Below are 21,223 nucleotides of genomic sequence, written 5' to 3'. Positions count from 1 at the left end.
CAACAGTGGCAGCATATCAATGTGCAACACGCAACATGGAACATGCGACACATGCAGCAGTTGCCGTACTTGAGGAAAGATTTATTCTAATTTTAAACAAAATTATTATGAAGTTAAATAAATACGACCACAAAAACAATGACAACACTCGCATCACCAAGGAGGATTGAACACTTGGTGTTAGCCAAGAAATTTCGCCTTGGAAGTATTCACATTAATATGAATATGAAAATTTATATGGACAAAGAAATTCATTAAATTATTAACATTATTTAAAATAAAACACAACAAAGAAACTATTTTGAAGAGCAAAGGGAAAAATATTACAAAGCAACAATTTACAATGAACGAGTTAATTTATGGTATATAGCTGTAGTTTATGCGTTTATTCTAATAAATAACACATTAAGTGCAAAATATATTTATGAATAAACAACAGAAATTGTCAAAACTTCTAATATGAATAACGCAAATTAGGCACAGTTCATATTGAATAGGGTTCAATTTCTGATGCAGCCCAAAAAATTAAATACAGACGATTAAACTAATAAATATTTCCAAAATCCACTGTTGATGTTTACTTTTTAACTCTGAAAAAGGTTGTTAACTCTGACTCTGAGCTTCAAATTTTCGCAGGGCACAACTTCAACTTTTGGTACTGGCAGACCCAAAAAATTATTAACTAACAAATAAATAATTAAAGAAATATTTCCAAAAAAATACTACTGTTAACAGGTATATAACGATTCTCAAAACAATCGTATGGTCAACCAAAAACTCAATTGATTAAAATTAATAAAAATGTTGTTGTTGTAATTCACTATTATTTAAAAACCTCTCCATCAAAAATAAAGGTTTCTACTAAGAAAACAATTTATTTCGTCATAATTGACTTTAAAATAAAAGTGAAAGTCTGGCTGTATGGCCAGCCAAAAATTCAATTAATTAAAATAATATTAAAAAGAATTTTTGTTGTTGCAGTTCACTATTCTTTGAAAACCTCTTTAAAAAAATTTAAAAGTAAAACAATTCTTGGATTTGTGAACTTCCTTACTTTACCACATTTTTATTATTTATTATTTTTTATTATTTACAATTTTTTTTAATTAAATAAATTAAATTTTTGTTGTTGTTTTAGTAGTTACACTTTTCCAAACAAACTTTCCATTTTCATTAAACAAAATTATTAAGTATCTGCAGCAGTATTATTCAATATATTCAAGATATTCCTCCATTGTTAAACTATTCATAATATCACTCTATCAAATAATAGGTATTATGTATAACACATCTGTTACAACATGTAATCCATTTAAGGTTTAATAGCAAAATACATTTGGCATTAAAAATCAATAAAAAAAAATGTTCCAAAAAATTTGGACACTGTAGAAAATTTATTTGATGTGAAGTTTTCTGTTAATTTTTTTTGAAAAATGGTTGTTAGTACTAGGCTTAAAATATAAATCATTTTTAATTATTAATATTGTATATTTAATATACGAGATATGATCAAGAAGTGAAATAGTACCTTTTTGATATTATGCGCTTACATGACCAGTGGCCTATATTGCACCAGGAGTGAAGTTTAGATATACTATAAAATATTTTTTGATGAACTTATTTTAAATATAATTCACTAAATTAATTTTATAACAGTTAGAGAGTTGCACCAAGAGGTAGCTCCTCGAGAAAGAGATTAAAATATTCCCGAATCCAGTAAGCACTATCTGATACAGTTTAAAGTATAAATGGTTGTGAGTGAATTTCACAGTTCGAAGGTGTAAATCTGATACCACAAGGGTTAGGGTCCACAGCTTCACTTGTCCAGACTAATTGAGGTTAGACCCCTTAATGGGATATCGTGGTAGCTGTGGTTAAAACTCAAAATTTCGCGGTTAGAATGACTGTATTCATAACTTCTATTCGATGTGAAGTTTCATTTTACCACCCGATAGTCTGACTCAAGAAAAGTAAAGATATTAGATGGACCGCGCTCCCCTCCAAGGAGGAAACTATATGCAAACATATAGCGTTTTACTGATGATACGATATTAAGAACACCATAGGGTTGAGCTTTAATGGCAGGTAATTACGTTAAAAAACTGTGACTAGAGCAGGATGTTAAAATCTATAAAATATTGTGGTAAACATAAATCTTTATTTAAATGGTTTACCTTGGATGTACGAGAGCGAGAAAAATTCAGATGATTTATTATTTGTATACTTTAAATGCTCCAAAAGGCAGTTGTTTGCAACGTTATGTGATAGCCCGCATTATGGAGCTACATATATTATATATATTTGTTGGGTGATTAATCTTATACCTCCGCTGAATTCAAACGGTGATATATCATTTAGGATTGTCTATTTTTGTCCAATGTGGCTTACGTTTGTGTTGAAGTCCTTCCAGTTTGAGCAATCTTTGTTGAATTATGTCTATTATGAAGCATCCGTATAATCGATTGCTGTTTAATATTAGTCTTATACGCATATAATACTACTATTCGTCACATGTCACAATCTTATACATTCGCTCAAAAGCATCGTAATTGTGTTTCTTTATCGTTTCTTCGTACTATATTTGATTATAGGATGTAACTGTTTTGTAAACATTATATTCATTTAGAAGGTTCTAAAAATTAAACAAATTTTGATAATATTTCAGTATATGATATATGAGGTTAATAGCTCAGATACATCACTGCAGATATATCTCTTCTCTAAAAGTTCCTGTTCACTTACTTACTTAGTTCATTTCATATCGTATAGAGAACTTAATAGTATTCCGATTACAGTTCATAATATAAAATTTGATCAATTTTACATTTCGTAAATTTATTTATTATTCATACGGAAAGTATGGAACATGCATCTGTTTTGATAAGGAAACCTGTAATTAACAGATTATAAAAACTCACTTCATTTAGTTACTTCCTTCCTTCTACTTCAGCTTCAACTTCAGCTGAACAAAAATTGAACCAAAATAAACGAACTGTTTGCAGAACTAATTTACAATTTAACTTAAAATTCAGATGTGAACAAATCCTTTTATTGCAATTTAACCGCCGATTCCTGGTAATAGCAACTTCAGTCGTTTACGAGTACTGCTGCATTGCGAGGAGGGAATGCCAAAAACTTGTCAACAAAGGAAAGAGCGAAAAAAATACGCAGATGATAAACGGTTCCATTATTGCCTGCTGTAACGCATAATTGTAGCGAAGGCATTACGCCAAGCATGGAACCAACAGAGGCCGGCCAATAGACCGCCAGACAACTAAATTGAGTATTACTTACACTAATATTAAATGCAACAAATTTGCTACCAAACCCAACCGAACCGTCCAACAAACCTTTAATACTCGTAATTCATAAATGAAATATTTTTTAGAATTTCTACTCACTGCAAAGATACTTATACGAGTAATTATTAATAACAGATCCGCGTTGAAAGTGAGTTCAAAGCGCGCACCACACATTGCAGTACATTTCAATTAGCGATGCGCATCACAAGCGTACGAACGCATGTAGTGGCGCACTTCGTTGTTGTGAGGTATCTGCACATCGTTGCCTGGTCTTCAAAGAAACTGCACCCTCGAGGCATAGCGCGTACTTACGTATCCGTGCACTTGCACCAGCACCAGCACTAGCACCAGTACCAGTACCAGTACCAGGTTGCGGTCGTGAATGTGTGAGAGCACCTTGCGCTGCAGTTTATAATTAAACGCATGAAAGATTGTGCTCATGCCTACCCACAGTGCGCAAAGGAGCAGAAAGTTAGGATCACTTACCGGCCAGATGAATGAGTAAATTTAGGCGCGCAACAAGGCATACGGCAGTGGCCAAAATAGGCGCACTACCACAGGATAAGTAAACATTGGAAGCCTGTTGATGTGAGACGCCAATTTGCGGCGCGAGAAGTGAAGTGGCGAGCTTTAAGTGCAGCGAAAATTACTGGAAAAAATGTGTGGCACAGTTTGTCCAAAATTTTTGAAATGCAAATGCAACAAACTAAATGCATTCGCACACACCTTTTGCGTGTGTGCCTAATAATTTGTTGAGCTCTTTTTATTATTTCACTGTCCAGCTCGTATCTAAAGACTGCCGGAATTAACAAAAGACTGCAAAAACTTTGGCAGCCGTTTAATAAATAATATTACTTCAACTTTATTGCTAGCAAATTTAGGCATTACGACCAAAACTGCGCTTAAATGTCAAAATACATTTTATGATTCTTTCCAGCGGTTTTGGTTATTTATGACTCATAATTTCCTCTGGCTGTTATGCATCATCAGCCATCATCATCTTACGGTACCAAATTATTAGCACAAGAACAAGTCAAATATTAGTGAAGCATTGATGGGATAGTAACCCTTTTCACTTAACATTAATTCCAATAAATAATACTTTTTGAGGTCTTACGTTGTCCAAAAAAAGTATGTGTATTGATGATAACAACTTCATAAATTATTAAGTTCAAGTTTTTACATTAAGTATGGGTTATATGCCTGTAAGTGGTTATATCAAAATTCCATTAATTTTAATAACTGCGCTGTATAACTTAATAATCGTATATTGTATTTTCGAAAACACTAACTCCAATCTCATTCTAATTTCATAACTAGAATACTTATAGAACTTGCTCTACGAAAATAATATATTTCTGAATATGCAATCATTTCGACATTCGCTCTTAATTGTCTATATTGTCTAAACAAGTTCCAAAATTTACAATTAGTAGACTTACAGTGTAAAAAGGACACGAAAGTAACGAAAGAACTGCTTGCCTTACAAAATCAGAAGGTCAGTAATAATTAATCGAACCTGGCCGATTCTATAACGAAGTTATGGAAAAACTAAGCTATAAAAATGAATTCCAAATAAAAACCATTAAAAGAACTGTACAACCCAAAAATAGACTAAAATATTTATTAACCCACACAAAATAATTTATAAGAATAAAATATAATAAATAATAACAATATTAATTAATAAATTGCTAACTGCAAGAGAGTATAACACAATTCTTACCGGGTTTCGATCAACACGATATAGGTTAAGATCAGCAAAATTGATTTTCAGCAAACTTATATACCTTAATTATGGATTCGTTGACTGAGAAAGAGATAGCATACATATATTGCAAAATAAAAATATACAACACGCTCATATTTATTAAAAGGAGAGATTAAGGCAACTTAGGCTAACACAATAGATCTCCTGAATCGCTGTTTCTAGGATTTTTCACGTAATAATAATAATAATGAAGATCTTTCTGTACTAAATAAAATTAATATATTAATTTTAAATACACTATATACCACTCTTAGAAGCTAATATTTAAACCAACAAACTGTTGCATCAAACCAAACTATTGCCAATCCAACTCCAAAGTTAACAACTGGATCCCTTACAGTTAAAAGGTAATGTAGAAAACTATACTGCTTCCAACTATCTGTGGTGTTGACAGATGTTAGTATTACAGATGTTAATCAGTAAAATCCGATATTCTTCCGATATCCTGAACGATATTTACTCAACAATACCATTATCGTGGTTCAAAGACATCAGTTTATATCACTCTTTTTGCCGAGAATCAACATAATATATATAAATATAACGACACATATTAAAGAAGTATTTATAATTATATATGTGCTACATCAAATTGAAGTCACCGTAAATAATATGATACTCAAACTGCTTTATAAGTACTTTATACTACAGACTACCGTTCTATATGAGAGACTAACATATATCCTCTCAGGAATAAACAATTTGATCTAAAATTTTTCTAAAAATCTGTTTAACCTAACAATTTTTAAACTTAGTTCTGACTCTTTAGTTTATTGTACAGATTTGAGGGATTTGCCCATCGAATTTTTACTCCACACAGCATTCAAAAGGATACATAATATTTTTCTATTAACTAACTGTTCTAAACTTATAACTGTTCATAAGGATGTCCATTAAACTAGGATATACTTACGGCTTTTCTATTTTGGTTGATGATTCACAGTGTATAAGTACATTTAAAAACCTAATTACTTAAATTCCACTAACTGTAAGACTTAATCTTCCCAATCACTTCGAATATTAAACAAAAAAATTCCCATTAAAGTCTTACGCATAAACACAATTTGAAAATAATATATTATTTTATGAAAATACGTCTATATATATTTACAAATCTTTAAATTAATTTCATTTAAATTTTATTTAATATCATAAATTTCAACACGTGACCTCAAATAACGCCAAACACACAAATTCTCGCCTAATCAAATCATTAAAAATTTAGTGCGTATATACACTACATCTTATAGAGGTAATACCCTCGATCCCTGTGCCCAATAACATTTGCTTGAATTTATGTTTAACAAATGGCCTATTATCACAGGCAACCATTTGTACAGATTGAGATTCTGGTAATTTATTAAATAATTTTTTACAGTGTGTTTTTCTCACTCAACTTAATTTGCCCATCAAAATCGTCAAAAATTTTAAATTCAACGTAAAAAAATCTTAATTAAAATAGGAAATTTTTTAATAAATTTTATATATAAAGTGAATAAATATTTTTAATTTGGCTAGATACGACTTGCAATCCTCTACACTTAATTTAAATTTTCCTCATTGATTAAAATAAATTTCCCAAAGAATTTTATAAAAGGTTTTCAAACAAAATAGGTCTCCGAAATTAACATATCACAGACTTTTTGCAAAACATAAATTTTGAAACACCAAAGTTTCCGACACCGTCTAAGTACATAAAATTTTGGATGTCATAAAACAAAATTTTTAATAGGTAGGATATCAATGTTTATTAATGACAAATCACTTGAACAAAGGTTTTCGTCGGCAGAAAAAATCGGTTAATATGTTCAAAAACAATGTTTTGGAAATGTCTTAAGCAAAATGAAAAAAAAACGCTATTGATAGAATGACTTAAAACATAGATCTATATAGAATAAATATCATGTTCTCCTATATCAATAAAACATAATATATGTCTTATTCCTCAAAATGTATTGTATTATCTTCAAATGTAAACACTTCCAAAATAATATACTTACCTATATCGTCAAGAATAACTCCATCATCAAAACATTTTTTAAACAGACTTTTTGAAGTCAACTTCAGTATTCGTCAACAATTCTCTTTTATGTCATCTGTCAATTGAGACTAAATTTTACTTTTGCAGCAAAAAAATACCGACTTGAATAATACCTCAGTGCTCAGAAAACCCCTTTTTCGTGAATAGATGAAGATTTCAGTGATTCACTTTCGAGTAGTATGCGAAAAAAACCTCTCAGAAATATTTATAAGTAAAACTTTTGAGCATATCGAACAATTCTGACTATTTCGATCAAGGCACGTCTCAACTTGCATGTACATTATGTCAGCACTTCTTGAGTTTATATACTAAAATAAAAGAGTAAACAAAAAATATGGCAGAAAAAGGAAACTTAACATCCATCCTTACTTGATGGGTAGCTACGGAATATAGTTTTTGCTATAGTTTACAAATTATGATTATGTTCATATAGGGTGGCTCAATTGAACTGCAACCGACTTTAAACTGCTGTGAGTTACAGATTTTATCGTGTGACTGCTGTTTTTAAGCATCAGGAAACACTAAGACCAGGGTTTTTTTGTTAAAATTTTGTCCTATATTTTGTGCTATATTTTAGCTAAAAATTACTGATAGCTATTGTTACAACCCTTGAGTACCACAAACATTCATAACTCTTTCGTGTCTCAAATATGTGTTAATTACTCTTTGTTACATATTTGGAGACCTATTGCGCTATATTCTAGAACCACACATATTCAAGTAATTAAATTCAATATTAATTGATGCAAAAACACACTTTCGTTTGTAAGATATGTATTAGTATTTTTTCTTTATTTTATTTTCTTTATTAGTTCGAAACTAACGCAATATTATTATGCCTCAAAGATGAAGAAACTGATATGCATATTCATTGTGACTGTCCAGCTTTAATAACGCACAGAAAAAACTTATTTCTTATGGACTTGTTTCTTATGCATGTACTGCTTTCATTGGTCCAGAGCCCTTCTGCGGGATAACAAATAGCTTCACAAATAGCTTATTATGTGAACGGACGAAACAACATCTACTTGAACACTGGAGAGCCCAAACAGGCATGCGAGAGTCAAAAAGATTCATTGATCCTAAACACATCAAAGTTGATGCTATTCTTGGCCTTAGCAGAAACGATATTAAAATCTACACTAAACTTCTTACAGGACACTGTAGACTTAATTACCACATGAAGATTATAGGTGTGGCAGAAAGTGACTCCTGTCGACTCTGTCATAAGGAGAAGGAAACATCAGAACATGTTCTATGCAACTGTCCAGCGGTGGCAAGACGTAGACTCGATTACCTTGGAAACGGGATATTAGTCCCAAGTCAAATAGGTAAAATTAAGTCCACAGCAATTACAAGATTTATAAATAGTCTAAAATTGTCCTAGTTGGGCTTTTAGGCGCACAATAGATCTTTTAGTTCAGGGTGCTTTAATAGCCCATTAGTTAAATAATAATATGGACTTTCTGTCACCAGAACAGATTAGGAGTTCTTCTCTGGATTTAGTTTTGGACTTTGTTTACAAAGCTTTAAAAAGCTTTGTGTAATAAATGGTGAAATTGGTACAATAGGACTCTTCTGGCCGTAGTACGCCATAGAAATGTCTTCAATCTCTAGAAGTGTGAAAATTTAATCACTTTCATACTATGAATTATATGATTATAGGTATGATATCCTAACAATAATAAAGTGCTTAGAAGACGTAGTTGAGTTTCTTCACCAAGTGGTAATACCAGACTCTCCCATCTATTGTGTAGGGTATCACTTGGGATACTACGAATATCAAATAAGATTGTTGAATTTAAATTATGTTTTGCTAGCGAACATTTGTGCACCAATTTGAAAAGAAACGAAAACATTTATTTTGCATTTATTAATAAAAATACCAAAATACAAAATACAAGACAACATCTGTAAATGCTGCATTTAAATAGAATATAAGTATTAAAAAATATATATATTTTTATTTGGCACCAAACAATTATTTTTATAGAGCACACGAAAATATCTATAAAAAATTTCATCGAAATTTTTAATATTTTTACACATTAAAACGTCTCAACTATTAAGCAATGCGAATAAATTTCAAATACCACAAATTCTTTCACTAATTTTCGAGACATAAATAATTCCTAAAGAAACAAAGTCAAATAAATTTTATAAATTTAAATTTAAACCTTTAATTTTCTACAAATTTATTAAGAAATTATCGAAAAAATCAATTTTTCAAAATTTAAATTGGGAACTTTCACAAATTTGCTGTCGAAAGATACTCATCATTTTTTTTATAAGCCAACACACGCTCCAAAGACATAAGATTCACTGATGATACTAGTAGCATAAGTACAATAGTTGTGATCCATTAACTCATAGATAACTCATACGCATACGCAAATAAAGCTAAATACTCGGGCATGACTAGGCTAGATGCGAGACTTCGGTGGTATGAACACGTCAAGAACTAAACCTTACATTCAACTGAATTAGGTGACTACTTGAATGACATTCCGTTATGTCAATCGAAAACAAGCTGATAATATACATGCAGGTACTATGTCCAATTTGGACCTACGGATCTCAACTACAAGGTTGCACATCTGAGTCAAATAAGCAGATAATCCAACGATATCAAAATTACATCCTAAGAACAATTACCAATGCTCCATTGTATGTCCGTAACAGCAACCTACATCGTTACTTGCAAGTTCCGATAGTTGATATAATAATTACGCTTCAGGCTGAAGCATATAAAAAAAGACTTGAAGTTCACTACAACACATAAGCTTAATCACTCCTTAAAACAGAAGGAGTGACGAAATCGTCTGCTTTAACTAATTAAATTAAGTATTAATCATTATACCGTAATATTATAGATTAATATAGGCTATTTTAAATTCCCAACATAAAAATATTGCTAATTAGTTTTTATTTATAGCTATACTATAATTGTATAGTAGACAATATTCAACTGGCTCTCTATCAAATACTACCTAAAAAGCACCAAAGAAGGATGTTGATGGAATAACATTAGTTCAGAACAATGTTTCTCGGTATTATTTTGCTTTTTTTTGTTCCTATAGAACAAATAGACACATCACATAGCTCCACAACTAGAAGTGTCTCTCAACTAAAAGGATCAACTCCTAAGAGGATCAACTCCTAAAAGGATCAACTCCTAAGAGAATCAATTTACATAAAACCCAAATTTTAGTAATTTGCTACTCTATGAGGCGTATGCCCCACATTAGGAAATACTGGTACATTGATTTTTTTTCAGTGATCTTTAAGAATTACTACTATTTTGATAAAAGTATTCTATATTAGTTACTCCAAGCTTTTTTTCCAGAGTTAGACTTTACCGTTCTTTATTGATCTGTCCAAACAAAGCATTCGATAATTACAACAGAAGTAAAACCCATTGTGCCATTAAAAAAAAAATGGCACAGAGGTTTATATGGCATTACCATTTGATATTTTTAAATTATCAACATATTCATCAAGGAAAGTGATTACGTTATGAACAGATCAACAAGTACCCGTTCAAGTATCTTCAACACCAATCGTTCACATGTTAAGGAAAGTCAGTATCTCATAAACGAGTATCTGTTCAAACACATATTCTGGTTACCAATCATTCACATGTTGGAAAGAGTCATTACCATATCTAGAGTCTTTGTATTATAAAATATTATTTAAATATTTTTCCGGGTATATCTTTAATTAACTTCATTGCCCCCATATTGAATGCTCTTCTTTACCTTCAAGGAAAATGAAATCCGCGAAGTGGGTTAGATTATGGAAGAAAATAAAGGCAAACTTATTTTTTAAGCTGAACTAATGTATACTGCGTCATTTTTGAGCGGAAGTTATATATTGATGATCACTTCAAGTCACTAAACTCGTTTCTAGCTTTGGATAGACCAGTTTAATAGCAGTATTTTTATGACTTAAGAATCCTTAATTGAGTTGTAACACGAAATATTCCATTGTTTTCCATCTCACAATCCAATCGTATCAAATAGTTATATATTATACGTATTCTCTCTCGTTTACTAAATGAGGATCTATTAATTTTTAATGACTTGTTGGAAAATATGTTCAAACGCGAATAATCGCTGTTTTTATCACTTTACACAATGCCGCGGCTATATTTAATTTTCTAGTTTATTTTTTTCTAATGGCCCATAAGTGAACTATAAAATTGTTATAATTCAGATTGTTGACTTCTTGGCATGGGTGCGCACGCATCCGCCGGTACACAAACACCCGTACGTACGTACACTTACCATACTCGAACAATACCAAACGCACGGAGGAACACATTTTCATCTGAAATTATTAAATTTATTTAGATATTTTTAAAAAGAAAATCTTTAAGAACATTTTCACGTAACTCAGTGCCCAGCTGTGCCAGAGAATTTATGAAAGTTTGGCGCTTTACAAATTTAATGCCTTTTAGTGGGTGTCGGTAATATCGAACATAAAACTGAAGAAGCGAAAAATATACTCGTAAAGCAATAATATTTCGAATATGTTTAACAAGAAAAAATGTGCTTATTTTCAAAGATTTAAAAAAGTTTTATTATAAATTAAATGCTTGACATTAAATTTGTTAAGTTTTTCACATTCTGATGTAGTATAGGAATCGAGCACTCTCTTTTTATAAAGAGTCAAAGTCGTCTTTTAGTCAAAGTTGTCTGAAACTTTATATAGAGACTTGTATTTGTTAACCGGAATTAAAGACTATATGTTCCCTTCATAGTTAATCTTCTAGTCTCCTTGTATATTTCTTCTAGCCTTGCCTTCAAGTGTCTTCAAACATGATAAGAGTCAACCGACTACAGACTGATTGCTTGGTAATTATTACATTGTGTCGATTGATCCGGATTTTAATTATTTATAGATAATACCAAATTTTTATATCTGCCGTTAGGAAGTCCCCATTTGCTAAATAACTCATTTAGCTTTTCACAATTTTCTTATCGAAAACATTTCGAAGTTACGAAATGTTTTGTGGCCATTCATCGCAATGTGGTCTGGATCTGTTTAAAAATGAAAGCAATCCGATAAAAAAAACTATGATTCTTAATAAAACACAGTATATGGACTATACAGCACATTTTGTATATATAAGCCAAATAAGCGAACTCTGTTTCACTCTATGTTGTATAAGGTTGTTCCTATTATCTGCTCCTATTATCTGCCCCCTCCTTAGACCACATCCTTTGCTTTCTGTTGCCTCGATCAAAAGAGGGTTACTATTAGAAATTACTTCATATGATTATAAAAGACTTATCGTCTATTGTCTTGGCCTCGCTGATAATAACTTATATCCACTTCATTTTAAAGACAGGGACACCATGAAACATTTACATTTTTTTTCCACCTCTCAAAAGAATTTTTTTTTTAAGTTTTTAGAATTTTTTTTTATAGGATTATATATCTGATATATGAATAAATCACACGTGATCCCCAGTATTTGCTCTTATATTGTAACATAATGTTTTCTTAACTTTATGTGTTCAGTTTTCGTTAACAATTATTTTCGTCAATTATTAAAATAATCTTATAGATATAGTATATCATTATAACCTATTGAAATTCTTTGTCATTTAACAAGCAACTTGAAATGAAGTTTAATAATATATAAAGCTACATTTCCATCTATTCAAAAATCATCTGTGATGAGGATTGTGTTTCCAATTTGTAACATTCAGAATTTTAAGCATGGTTCATCCGGGAAAAGTTCTGATAGAGATTTGATATATACTGTGAAGTCGTGCTATCACTTATTATAGAATTAAAAATTGACATATATTCATATATACATAATTCCTTATAAAAATAAAAATAATAATAATAAACATATAAAAATAAAATGTTCGAAATTTTTGAATAAGTAAATTTCATCTCAATTTTTTTAGTTGCTTTAAAGTATTTAGAGCTGCCTTGTATTATATTAACATTTAATTTTAATCACAATTTTTCTTGGTGACATTGATATATAGAATTATCTGATGACTGCTGTTATTGTCATTCTTGAGAATAACTTCATTTTCCTTAAACAGTTATCCGCTGATATTGATCCTATTAGGATAATGTATTCGTACTAAGCCAAATATTCAACTTGTAATCCATTAATATCTCCTGCTGTACCAGTCCCCTCAGACTAATACAACGACCACAGATCAGTAACTCTTGCAGATATATTTCATTGATTTTATTATTTACATCACTTTTGACGGCAATGAAAGTAAAATAATTTAAAGTTGAGTCCTGAAATAATGAGTTAATGGTTAATGAGTTAATTCTTGAATATTGTTTAATAAAAACATATTACCTTTCAATCTCCAGTACCAAATTCAGAGAAGAAAAAAACTATTTTTTACCAAAATTTTAGCTGTTGACATTATATCTCAGTTCGGCATCGTCGATCATATCTGAATATATAATTATTAATATTGAAAAATTGTATAAATTTTAAATAATATTTTTCACTACATGCTTTTACTAATCATACTAATAAAAGAATTATATATTAATGATCAAATTATGCGTTTAATCATATTTTTTTTTTAATGATTTCTTATATAATTAATTTATTTAAATTATTATTTAAATTATATATAATTTAATATTTATTTAATTATTATTTATTTATATTATATTTAGTTATATTATATAAATGAATATATATTAATTACATATAATAAATTATATTTAATTATTTTATAATTGAATTACTTTTTTATTCACATTTGTTAATATTATATAACTTAAAATTATTATTTAATACTACTATATCATTTAATATTAGTATTTATTACTATTATGTTATCTATTATTATTTAATTATAAACGTTTTATAATTTTTAATAATATTATTATTGCATAACATTATTGTATATTTTTGTACGGATTAATTGGTTAATGTTTTATAATATACAACTTTTTAAATTAGTTTCTAAAAAATGTTATTGTTACCGACATTTTACATATAGTCTATAGACATCTATACCCTAAGAATGACTAAAATAAAATAAAATTATTTTATGTATAAAATAAAAAAAGGGTCAGTTGGTTAAGAAGCGCTGACTCTGAGCTTACAATTTGGCAGGGCACGAGTTCAATCCTTAATACTTGCTGTCTCAAAAAATTATTTACGAAAAATTAAATACAGGAGTTATGTCCAAAACCACTGATGATGGGTGTTTGACTATACTTGAAACAGCTGTATTATCAGTCGCAAGTACAATTAATTAAAATAATATAAAAATAGTTTTTGTTGTTGTAGCTCACTACTGTTCAAAATTTCTCTATTTATCGAAATATTAATATAATTGTATACAAACATAATTAAATATTACTGTAATTATATAAATGTTTATTAAAATAATATTGTTATATCATTATTAAATAAAAAATGTGTTCATATAATAATATTATATCAATATTATAGTTATATATATATAAATATTAGAATATAGAATATATATTTCAGAATTTTAGAATTTTATTATTTTATTAAATGTAGAATTACAACATAATAAAATAAAATAAAATATACAATTATATCATTATTTTAATTATTATTTATTTCCATAATTATTGAATATATTATTTATTATTATTATTAGCTTATTAAATTAAATAAAATGAAATAACACCAAAAAAATTATTAAAAATATTGTTGCTCACCCAAAATATAAGTCTAAAAAAAATTCACAGTTCATTAGCCAATACACAAACCAATGTTGCGCCATCTATCGCCATTTGGTGCACACTCTGCAACAGCACATGTTAGCTGGTAGTCTTCTTCTGTGCAGAAGACTATAGCTTACTCTTTCACGCTCACGCACATGTAACCATTAAAATTATATTCTGCAGCGTCCAAAATTCGTAAGCATGTATGAGAAATCGAAATCGCTTTTGTCGCAGGTACCCAACTTATTTTTCTGCTTGCCTGGTAAAAGACGCGCGCGGAGATACAACACCTCGACGCGAGTGACAACATTCATTCGCAGCATTCTTATTCCGGCAGCGAGAGCAAGCAAGCGGGTTGCTTCTGTGCTACTGCCACGGCGTTTACCTTTTGTGTTCAGAAATTGTGGACAAATAGAAAATAATACAAATTTTTTTTTTTTTGTTTTCGTTGAGTTGTGTTTAGACATTTTCGCTTTCGTTTGCTTTTTGCTGCGACGTAGTATTCATATATTTTTTTTTTTTGTATTAAACTGTATTTACATTTGTAAATAAACAAATTATATATATATATGTGTGTGTGTGTGTGTGTATGTCTGTATATTTGTTGAGTGAAGCGCAAATGTGTATTTGTGGAAATACTTTTGATTCAGTGAACGCATGAAGCACAGAATTAAACTAAATCAACCCCTGTATGAAGAATGCATTTCCAGGTAAAAACGTCCATAGAGCACAGCTGCTATGTTGATGATTTACCACAAGCACAGCTATGCAGCGCTGCCGCAGAGAAATTTATTTGAATAAGCCTAAAATAGCCTATGAAATGATCTACCAATGGCATATCATTGCACTGGCCAAGTGTAGTCAATCCATTATGTTACGACTCCACCCTCGCTTCGTTTAACTGACTTTTAATTGATTGAAGCTATCCATTTGTGCTTGGCACAATTAACACAGCTGTTTTCCTTGCCGTTGCCGTTGCCGCTGCCGCTGCCGTAGAATTTAATTCGCTGCATTCACATTACTAAGTTCAGCTGCATGAAGTTCGACTATAAAAAAATGTTTATGTATGCATTTTGCTTGCTATTCGCCACTTTTTGAAGGATTCAAGTCAAGTGCGAAACTAGTAATTGGCGGCGCTTCTTAAACGTAATTGAATTCTCTGTTTTTTTTTGAAATATGAAAAAATCTTGTTCATTTCTCATTTTTTTTTTAATTTGTATTTATTTAAAATGTATTATCGTCATTGAAATTAATTAAATAAATAATAATATTTTAGTTGAATATATCACTGCGCCCCGCGTTTTGATTTTTGTGCACACGTTCACTTGATTCATTATCCAGTGTGGCAATAAAAAAGTATGCCACCATTAAACTCCTCTTCGCAAGCAAGAATGTCTGCTGCTTCGTTGGCATTGCTAATGCGTCGCACTCTTCATTCGCGTTCCGCTACAACATACGCAAGCAGCAGTGTTGCTTTTTAGTGTAAACACGACAGCAAAAATTTTAAGAAAACAAAGTTTCTATTGCGCACGTCTAAAAATAATTGAAACCCATCAACGACTCAAATATCAGATATGAAATATAGTAACTTCAGTGAAGTCTGCTAAGAAAAGCTTTAGTATATTATATGGCATCATATAATATAAGCTGGGTTCTGGATCCATAAGTAAAGCATAGAACTTAAAAAACTCATATGTCAAAAAATGTATTGTCGCAGTAGGTCTCGCATAGACGTGATTTTCTTAGTTAAGAGAAAAAGCAGAAGAAGAAGAGCTTTCGATATATTATATGGCATAATATAATATTAGCTGGGTTCTGGATCTATAAGTAAAGCTAAGAACTTATAAGACTCATATGTCAAAAAATATATTGTCGCAGTAGTTCTCGCATAGACGTGATTTTTTAATTAAGAGAAGAAGAAGAAGAGCTTTGGTATCAAATAATGTCAGCTGGGTTCCAGATCCATAAGTAAAGCTAAGAACTTATAAGACTCATATGTCAAAAAATGTATTGTCACAGTAGTTCTCGCATAGACGTGATTTTCTTAGTTAAGAGAAAAAGCAGAAGAAGAACTTTGATATATTATTTGGCATCATGTAATATAAGCTGGGTTCTGAATCCATAAGTAAAGATAAGAACTTAAAAGACTCATATGTCAAAAAATATATTGTCGCAGTAGTTCTCGCATAGACGTGATTTTCTTAGTTAAGAGAAAAAGCAGAAGAAGAAGAGCTTTCGATATATTATATGGCATCAAATAATGTTAGCTGGGTTCCGGATCCATAAGTAAAGCTAAGAACTTATAAGACTCATATGTCAAAAAATATATTGTCACAGTAGGTCTCGCATAGACGTGATTTTCTTAGTTAAGAGAAAAAGCAGAAGAAGAAGAGCTTTCGATATATTATATGGCATCAAATAATGTTAGCTGGGTTCCGGATCCATAAGTAAAGCTAAGAACTTAAAAGACTCATATGTCAAAAAATATATTGTCACAGTAGTTCTCGCATAGACGTGATTTTCTTAGTTAAGAGAAAAAGCAGAAGAAGAAGAGCTTTCGATATATTATATGGCATCAAATAATGTTAGCTGGGTTCCGGATCCATAAGTAAAGCTAAGAACTTATAAGACTCATATGTCAAAAAATGTATTGTCGCAGTAGGTCTCGCATAGACGTGATTTTCTTAGTTAAGAGAAAAAGCAGAAGAAGAAGAGCTTTCGATATATTATATGGCATCAAATAATGTCAGCTAGGTTCCGGATCCATAAGTAAAGCTAAGAACTTAAAAGACTCATATGTCAAAAAATATGTTGTCACAGTAGTTCTCGCATAGACGTGATTTTCTTAGTTAAGAGAAAAAGCAGAAGAAGAAGAGCTTTCGATATATTATATGGCATCAAATAATGTTAGCTGGGTTCCGGATCCATAAGTAAAGCTAAGAACTTATAAGACTCATATGTCAAAAAATATATTGTCGCGGTAGTTTTCACATAGACGTGATTTTTTAATTGAGAGAAGAAGAAGAAGAGCTTTGGTATCAAATAATATAAGCTGGGTTCTGGATCCATAAGTAAAGCTAAGAACTTAAAAGGCTCATATGTCAAAAAATGTATTGTCGCAGTAGTTCTCGCATAGACGTGATTTTTTAATTGAGAGAAGAAGAAGAAGAGCTTTGGTATCAAATAATGTCAGCTAGGTTCCGGATCCATAAGTAAAGCTAAGAACTTAAAAGACTCATATGTCAAAAAATGTATTGTCGCAGTAGGTCTCGCATAGACGTGATTTTCTTAGTTAAGAGAAAAAGCAGAAGAAGAAGAGCTTTCGATATATTATATGGCATCAAATAATGTTAGCTGGGTTCCGGATCCATAAGTAAAGCTAAGAACTTATAAGACTCATATGTCAAAAAATGTATTGTCGCAGTAGGTCTCGCATAGACGTGATTTTCTTAGTTAAGAGAAAAAGCAGAAGAAGAAGAGCTTTCGATATATTATATGGCATCAAATAATGTTAGCTGGGTTCCGGATCCATAACTAAAGCTAAGAACTTATAAGACTCATATGTCAAAAAATATATTGTCACAGTAGGTCTCGCATAGACGTGATTTTCTTAGTTAAGAGAAAAAGCAGAAGAAGAAGAGCTTTCGATATATTATATGGCATCAAATAATGTTAGCTGGGTTCCGGATCCATAACTAAAGCTAAGAACTTATAAGACTCATATGTCAAAAAATATATTGTCACAGTAGGTCTCGCATAGACGTGATTTTCTTAGTTAAGAGAAAAAGCAGAAGAAGAAGAGCTTTCGATATATTATATGGCATCAAATAATGTTAGCTGGGTTCCGGATCCATAACTAAAGCTAAGAACTTATAAGACTCATATGTCAAAAAATATATTGTCACAGTAGTTCTCGCATAGACGTCATTTTTTAATTAAGAGAAGAAGAAGAGCTTTCGATATATTATATGACAGCATATAATATGAGCTGGGTTCTGGATCCATAAGTAAAAATATATTGTCGCTGTAGCTCTCGCATAAAAATTTTGACATATACTTGTACTAATGCTGATTTAGTTAAATATTTAAAAAATTTAAATAATCTTCACACTTTCTAGGATATATATACAGCACGTTAAAATCATAAACTTTTACATTCTTATATGCTAAATATTGCAATATATAATATACATATATAAACTTTTATGAAAATTAAAGCAGAATTTATATCATTAGTAAAGTTATTATTTCAACACAATATTTAAACATATATATATATTTATATTATATATGATATATATTATATTATATATATTTTATTATGTTTTATGTATATTATATATTATACATATTATATATTATATATATATAACGATCACAATACTTTGCGTATATTCTCACCATACACAATATGTCGAAACAGGTTCCGATTCCTTTCCGAGCAATTTTCCAATCTTAAATTTTTTATATATCAAAAAATAAGTTCTTTAACATTTTTGCTTATACTGTCAATATACCTGCGACTGTCAATATACCTGCGACTAAATGTTATCCGTTATTGTATTATGTATTGTGCACTCGTAAACCACACAATTCTGACTACCATGTTGGACTACCGAAACAAGGTCGGAGCATTGTGTGCGCTACACATATAAATTGAATTATAAAATCCAAAAAAATATTTTTCCTAATTTATACAGACAAAATTAAGAAAACCTATCCGTACCTAACAACCTTACCGATCGATCAAAAAATACTTGGAAGTGAATTTCACTTCTAAACACAATTTACGCAAGTTAGTAACATCATCATCAAGAATGCCACTCTTCGACTTCTTGACCTTGAATCAATCTGCTAAATGGTCAAACCAAAATGCTTTATTACAAACAACTAGTACGACCAATCTTTGCATATTCATTTTTCATTTACTACGAAATCTCATCTAGTCAAATGGAAAGCCTTCGAGAGTTTGAAAGAAGAGTGTTCTGAGACTGTATTAAATATAAGTGCAAACTCGATGGCAGACAATTCTCTAACTCCAACATCAACAAATCTTCTAACATCGAGTAAAAAGATTACTTTCAGTAATCCGCAGCGATACGATACTTTACCAGGCGTTCTCCCTGGTATTCTGCGCTCACCTCATTTTTCGATCGAACTATTTAATAATATGGGATATAAACCACCTCAATTCCTTTAGCTTTATCTGGATGATATAGTCCGCGTCTTTGTTGAAATCCCGCTCTATAATCGTGTTTACAACAATCACTTATTCTTAGTCAGTAATAATTACCTAGCAAGAACATCCTTAATTCCTGTCCTCACTTGTTTCCAATTTCGGTTTAGACAGATTTGTTTTGCAAATACTAACCCTTCTGTATTCTACTCGGCTCTTAATGTCTGCCTTTATCTTGATTACTAGAATAGGATTTTAACATTTAACCTGTAGGAACCAATGACTGAGATGTGGTTTTAGTGAGTTCAAATCTCACAATGTTCCTCTGTCTTAAAATACAAAACCAATAAATAAATACTTTCTAATGTTAAGAGTTTTTCTCACAATTTATAACGTCAAGCAAAGAATTTTGGTGTACTTGCATTTTTATTTAACTCCATTTAGACAGTAGATGTTCTCTCAAGGAGTAGATAAGGAATAGATAGAATAATATAACTCGTAAAAATACTACCAGCATTTAATAGCAATATCGTAGATATCGTAGAAGTTATAACATTTGATGAAGATGTATATTACTAGGAACTAATATATATATATATATATATATATATTTCTTACATTGGTTCATTTTAATGATATGTACTCATTTACTTGAGACGTTACCTATGCCGCTAAGAACCAATTAAAAGCTATAATACATTTTAGATTTCATCGTTCCCAAAAAATATTATTGAGTTTTTTTCAAAAGTTTTTAAGACCCAGTTTTATAATGCACACTTTCTTTAAGTAACCCTTAAGAGTTCGATATTGGACACTAAAATACTATATACTTAAAACTCAGACATATGTCAATGACATGTCATTTTTAGCATTTAAAAAATGCCCAAAGACAGTATTTTAAGGTGACGAATTATTTTACCCCCAAAGTTTCCAGAGTTTCCCAAACATTTATGGCAGCAACCCATATCAATTTACTACATCATATATATATATTGAATAAACCATTATTTGCTTTGGAATACTTTTAATCTCATATGGAAATCAAAAACCATTTGTATAATGTGGAACGCTCCTCACAAACGATATTACCGTTGGACTCATATACCCTAATTATTGCTAATTATTGCCTTATTTTCAATACATGCTTAACCTATAACTCTGATCCACATTTTGACTTATCTATGAATAAAATCATATGCTATTCAAGAAGTTCTATTGCATTCCCTGAG

General features: G+C 30.4%; 1 long non-coding RNA gene across 1 annotated transcript; it reads right to left on the bottom strand.

The window, feature by feature from the left end:
* Positions 1–13,047: 13,047 nt before the first annotated feature.
* On the bottom strand, positions 13,048–15,246 carry LOC119662334. The gene is made up of 3 exons (XR_005250756.1): positions 14,813–15,246; positions 13,455–13,554; positions 13,048–13,390 (listed from the first exon to the last, which is right to left on the bottom strand). It is a non-coding gene; the product is annotated as an uncharacterized LOC119662334 (long non-coding RNA).
* Between the last annotated feature and the right edge of the window lie 5,977 nt (positions 15,247–21,223).

Source organism: Teleopsis dalmanni, chromosome X (assembly GCF_002237135.1).
Source record: "Teleopsis dalmanni isolate 2A chromosome X, ASM223713v2, whole genome shotgun sequence".
In the NCBI taxonomy this organism is placed as follows: Eukaryota; Metazoa; Arthropoda; class Insecta; order Diptera; family Diopsidae; genus Teleopsis; species Teleopsis dalmanni.
The sequence above is the reverse complement of the archived record's forward strand: the minus strand, read 5'-3'. Positions and strand labels throughout refer to the sequence as shown.